The sequence below is a fragment of the Gossypium arboreum genome, chromosome 10 (assembly GCF_025698485.1).
Source record: "Gossypium arboreum isolate Shixiya-1 chromosome 10, ASM2569848v2, whole genome shotgun sequence".
Classification (NCBI taxonomy): Eukaryota; Viridiplantae; Streptophyta; class Magnoliopsida; order Malvales; family Malvaceae; genus Gossypium; species Gossypium arboreum.
This window is the reverse complement of record NC_069079.1, coordinates 120,693,778-120,700,160: the sequence shown is the minus strand read 5'-3', so window position 1 is coordinate 120,700,160 and position 6,383 is coordinate 120,693,778.

Here is a 6,383-nt window from a genome sequence, read left to right as displayed (position 1 = left end):
ACTTACGATTTTTAGGAACCTGACTCTAGCTAGTAATCTATGCTAGATCAACGCTTCTCAATGGCGAATCCCACGCCATTTCGTCTCTTTGGCTCGCCAACCTCTGACGCAGTAAGTTAACGAATCGACTATGCACTCCTTCCAAAACATACAAAGTGGCTGCCTTTGCATATGTTGAAAAGCTTACTTCTTAAGGGCCATGGACGGAAGCGCCAGCCCGTAGTGTGGAGAAACGATGAATACTTGACAAGACGGCTAAGTACGGATTCTAGGCCTCAAGAACCCTTTTTGGGGAAAATTGACAACTTTCGGCTAGATAGGTTTTAGTGGCTCATGGTAATGGTGGGAAAAGAAATAAATATAAAAAGGGAAAAGGAAATTTTATTGAAAGAAAATATGAAGAAACAAAAGTCTAGACTTTCAAGGGGAGAGTGTTTACAAAAAAAGCTGAACCCCAAATAGAGTCACTTCACCCCTTATTTATAGTGCTAGGGAGATAGTCTAATTGAACTTAAATTCTAAAAAGATAAATACATTTAATTAAAGATAAATAGAGATAATTAAAATAAAATCCTAAAATTTAAATAATCCTAATGATTATCCTAATATAAATTATCCTAATATAAATAAAATGGAGACTTATAGAATAAAATCTATTCTTTTTGCGTTTTTAGTCCTTGTGTCTTCCATGCTCGTACTTTTGGCACAATCTTTTTCCTGTGTCGCATATCAGCCTATTGTGTCTCTAAATTCGCACTTTTGTCCCTTAATTTTGCTTTTGCATCCAAATCAGTCCCTATAAGATTAAAAGACATAAATATCTCAAATTAGTAGGATCAAGCTTAGAATAAACACATGATTAATACATAAAAATATTTTATTCTAGAGCATTATCAAATTCCCCCCTACTTAGCCCATGCTTGCCCTCAAGTATGGTTCCTGTCCACCGTGAAAATTAAATCCTGCCATGAAAGAAATTCTACTCCAAAGTTTTATAAAAATTAGTCAAAATGCATACAAAAAATAAAGAGAACCTTTAGCTTGATTTAAGTAAAATTGAAAAAGTGTTCCAATTAACACACATAAAATTAAGATAGACTTGGATTATTTCATGAAAACTAGGTAATTTACCAAACCTATCAAGACACCCTATTCGTTTTTACCTTTAGTCCTCACATTTTATTAATATGACTTTTTTTCTTTTTTTTTTCTTTCTTTTTCTTTCTTTTTTTATAGAATTTTAATTTAATTTATTTATTTTTACTTAGGAATATACTGTACCTTTTGACATGAAGAGAGATGACAACCCAAGCACCCTTGGTTAGCATTTCATTCAAAGACATTCCTAATTTTTTTATTATTCCTAGGAACATATTGAACCATTTGACGCGAAGAAAGATGACAACCCAAGCACCTCACCCCGGTTACTCAGCCCAACACATTCTTAGAAATTAATTCCGGTTAGCGGAGTTTTACCTAACACGTCACACAACCTTTTGACGCGAAATAGGATGACAACCAAAGCACCCTACCCCGGTTACTCAGCTAGTCACGTCTTAAGCTGCACTCATAACCACAGAAACATTATTATTTTTAAATGAAATTTTAATTTTGGAGGACTTAGGAAAAACAATCAAGTGTCAAAAACAAGTTTCAGTAACTACCTTAATAGTCATGAACATATTTTAAGCATGCAATTAAGTGTCCTCTTTGTATTTAGACTTAATCAAATTTACCAAAATCAAGATAGGGTTAACTCCATTAATCATAGTTATTTAAACTAAAAGAAATAAAACAGTGGAGATGAAATCTATCAAGCAAAATCATAATTAACTCAGTAGATAAAAGCCATGCATGTGGGTCAAACAGTGGGCAAAGGCGTGGTCAAATTCTTGGGCATGAAAAGAGGCAAAATATGCTTTTAAAAAAATTTATATGGGCAGCAACAACCAAATCAGCATCTAAAACGACAGAAATAATGAGGAATGTCTCCCCTCTACTTAAAACACATAGTCCTCGATGTGAAATAAATAAATAAATAGGTAGAAGAAAAGTTTAGAAGAACTCCCCATGTAGTTATTGTCGTTCGTGTATTATGGTAATGAGTTCTTCCTATTGTTGCTTTGATTTACCTAAACAAAAGAAGAGAATTTTATTAATATATGAAAATAATAAATAATAAGATAAAATAAATAAAATAAAAATACAAATACAAATAAAAATTGGGTTGCCTCCCAACAAGCGCTTGTTTAACGTCGCTAGCCTGACGCCCCAACTAGTATTGGGGCTGTTACAACTGAATTCTTTTGTTCTTATGAGCTTGGAAATTCTCATTTTTTAACACGTCCATCATATTTGGGTTTAGTCGTCCTTGCGCCTCTTTCTTTGGTTTCGTATTTTCCTCCAAGGGGTTGATCCCTTTTAAGTCAGCAATGGTCTCATCATTCTCCGAAAATGTGCATTTGAGATGTTCGGGAAGTGGTTTTAATTTCAGATCTGGTGCCTGCACAACAGAAGGTAGAAGTTTAGTATTCATGGGAGCCAAGAATTTATTAATAGATTCAAAATCATCAAACATCATTTTAGGTTTATCTCCATAAGATGACTCAAAAGTTTTTTCTACTGATGAGTCAATTATGTCTACACGGTTTACGTCCAAGACTTCACTTGGGTGACTAATTGTGCCATAAACGTTAAACTTCACGATCTCCCCGTCAAACTCCATCGTGAGGGTTCCGCTTCATACATCAATCTTAGTATTCGCAGTACTAAGGAAAGGTTGCCCCAACAAGATGTCTGAAGACACAGGAGTGTTATCCTCTTCCATTTTTATCACATAAAAATCTGCAGGGAAGATAAGCCCATTGACTTTGACTAATACGTCCTCGAGGACCCCTTCGATATGCACAATGGACCTGTCTGCCAACTGAATGGTAACACCTGTCTTTGTTAAAAAACTCGCGTTAAGTGACTCATAAATAGAATAAGGCATTCCATTTATGGACGCCCCTAAATCGCACATAGCCTTTTTAATTCCTAAATGGCCAATTTTGCATGGAATAGCGAACATACCCCTATCTTTGCATTTAACTGGCATTTTCCACTGTAGTACTGCAGAAACATTTTCACCAACACTTACCTTTTCATTGCCTGTTAACTTTCATTTGTTGGTACAGAGCTCTTTAAGGAATTTGGCATACCTTGGAATCTGTCTGATGCCATCCAACATTGGTATGTTCATCTCGATATTTCTGAATGTTATGAGTATCTCCTTGTTTTCCTTACTTTTTCGACACTGATTTAATCGTCCTGGGAATGGAGGTTGGATTTTCGGCAGTGGGGGTTTCGCTCAGATCTGTTCGTCATTTTCTAGAGTTTCCTAGGCGATTTCTTGACCAAGATTCTTGCCAGGAATTGGTTCCAGCATCTTTCCACTTCGCAACGTTACTGCATTTGCATTCTGTCTCGAGTTTGGTTCTGTTTGCGACGGTAGCTTCCCTTGAGAACTCAATTTCTTAATTAACGTGGTCAATTCTCTTATAGATGCCTTCGTTTCTTTTTGGAAATTAAGAGTTTGCTGTTGAAAATCAAGGACATTAGCTGCTATTTATTGACCAAAGTTTCCAGAGAATTACCTGAATCTTGTGGCTGTTGTGGGACCTGATTTTGGTATGGCTGGTTATATTGTGGATTAGCCCCATAACTAAAGTTAGGGTGGTCCTTCCATCCTGGGTTGTAGGTATTGGCGTAAAGGTCGTATCGCCTTTGTGGTGGCCCAGGAAAATTTCCCACAGCATCTAAATGGGCTATAGTATCATCATTCAAACTGGGACATGCATCAGTTGTATGTTCAAGGGTAGCACATATTCTGCATACTCGGGTTGTCTTTACTTTTTCTACAACAAGATAATTCAGAATATTAGCAATTCTATCAACCTTATATTCTAAGATCGAATTACTTAGCTGGTGAACCCTTCTAGGGGGTTCAGGATTAGCTCGAAATTGCTGAGAATTCACCGCCATTGTGGAGATCAAGTCTCTTGCTTGTTGGGGAGTCATGTTGACCAATGCTCTTCCACTAGCAGCGTCTACCATATTCATCTCCATGGGTTTCAGGCCTTCATAGAAGTATTGGAGGAGAGATTGCTATGTTATACCATGTTGTGGGAAACTCGCACACAACTTCTTAAATCGTTCCCAATAGTCGTACAGAGACTCTGCAAAATATATTTTTATCCTTTTCTGATGTTTTTTTCATTGAAAATAGGATGATCAATATAAAAGGTTTTCCAGTCAACGTAAAATTATCTCTTTATTCCTTTAAAATGTCTTACCAATTTTTTTTCGTAAGACGTTTTCCAAACTGATAAGGCTCTATTCATTATAACACATCCATACTCAACCCGAACATTGGGTCAAAGCACCGAGATGTTACATTCTCTACAGCATTCTTCACTTATTAAATATTTTCTTATAAACTCTCATAAATTTTCAATTTAGTCCCTTTTTGTCATAGAAGTTCAATATTCATTAATTAATCACATTAAATCAAATTTCTTTCTTGTTACACTTTAATCACATTTTGTCTTGATATCTTGTTTCACATATCAAATTTCTATATATTTCACTTCTATTATTTTATCCACATATTTTCTCAAGTTTAACAATTTTTTCCTTCTCATCATAAAAATTCCAAATTTTCCCACAATTTCACTTTTACAATACTTTATGCATATTTCATCATCTCATAGCACATTTATTAAATTTTATCATAATTTCCTTACTCACATATTAAATTGTTTCACACTTAAACTTTTGTACATTTTTTAATTTAGCCCTTATTGCCATGTAATTTATTTTTCACCATATAAGCACTTTAATCAAGATTAATAATTCATTATTCTAACGCCCCAAAATTTTAATTTCAACATTTGTGAATTTTGACACAACTGGATATCTGTTTTAGTGGTTAAGTGTTCTGGGTGTGTGTGAGAGGCCCCAAGTTCAAGCCTTGTATTGGCTAAATTTTGGTATTTTCCTGAATAAAGCCTTATCCTTGGGAAGTAGGCTTTTATTTAGTTGTGGATAAACTTATATTAGAATGGGCCTACTGGTTTGGTGGTTAAGGTGTGTGTTGAAGAGTAGGAGGTTTGGAGTTTGAATCCTTACACGAGCGTAAGAGAATATTTTTGCTCGTTTGACCGAGACAGTTTCAGCCAAATAGGAATTCTGAGAAGTGGGTTTAGTGGAGAGATTTGAGGGATATGGGGAGTTAGGAATTATCCTCATTAAATTCTTTTTTTTCAAAATTTTAGACCTTTTCAAAATTTCTAACGCCGAATTTTCCATTCCCCCTCTTCTCTTTTTGTTCATGTTTTTCTTTTGTTCTTCGGCATTGAAATCCTGCTGCAATTTTACCTTCCAACTCTGGTTTCTAGTTTTTCAATTTTTCTTCCTCTACGAGTTGGTGAATTTTGGTAAGTATAGTAATTGAAGCTATTTTTTATTTAGGGTATTGATTGACGGGTCTTATTTTAATTTTGGAAAAGGTTAAAGGGCTGGAGCTTTCATTCAGCGTTGAAGCGGTGTAGAAACGCTATTGCTTGATTGAAGGTAAGGTTTTTGAAGGTGTCGGGTTTAGCATCTTAATAAAGTTTCGTTTAAGTTTCATTTTAACACTGATTCTGGGTATTGGAATATCGATTTATACATTCTGGAGTGATTGGGGTTGTTTTAGCTTTGAACCAATATCAGGTGTGTACCCAGAAACGCAGAAAATAAAGTTCCAACAAAAGCCAAAAACTATTCTGTCGACACCACACGACTGTGTGGTAGGCTGTGCGCCATAACACGGGCGTGTAATCGATGAGGTTAGGCCGTACGCACCAGACATGGCCGTATAATGGCCAGATAGGTCGTGTGCGACACATGGGCTAGACTGATTTGGGCCGTGTGGGATTCTGGGCCAAGCCGTGTGATCTACATGGCCAAGGCCAATTTGGGCTGTGTGGGCCACACGAGCGTGTGGCCTAATTTTCTAAAAAGTTCTTTAAGGTTGCACGGGTCACCCAAGTCGATTGTGGACCTACTGTAGGGTATGTGTAATCTGACTGTCTGATTTTTGTACTGAGCATGAGTTTTGATTTGAATTTATGGACTATTAATTGCATAATTGCATGACACTTATTGCATGTTGCATTGCATCGGGGTGGGTTGATGATATTTGGAGGAAGTGTTCTAAAAGCTTCTTAAGCCTATTATCTGGTAGCTCAGCTGCAATATTCTGATTATGTGCCGTATTTTGGTACAGCATGGTGTGTAGGGATGGCTGGGTATTTTTAAACCTCACATGGTGTGTAGGGACGGACGGAGATGGTGTGTAG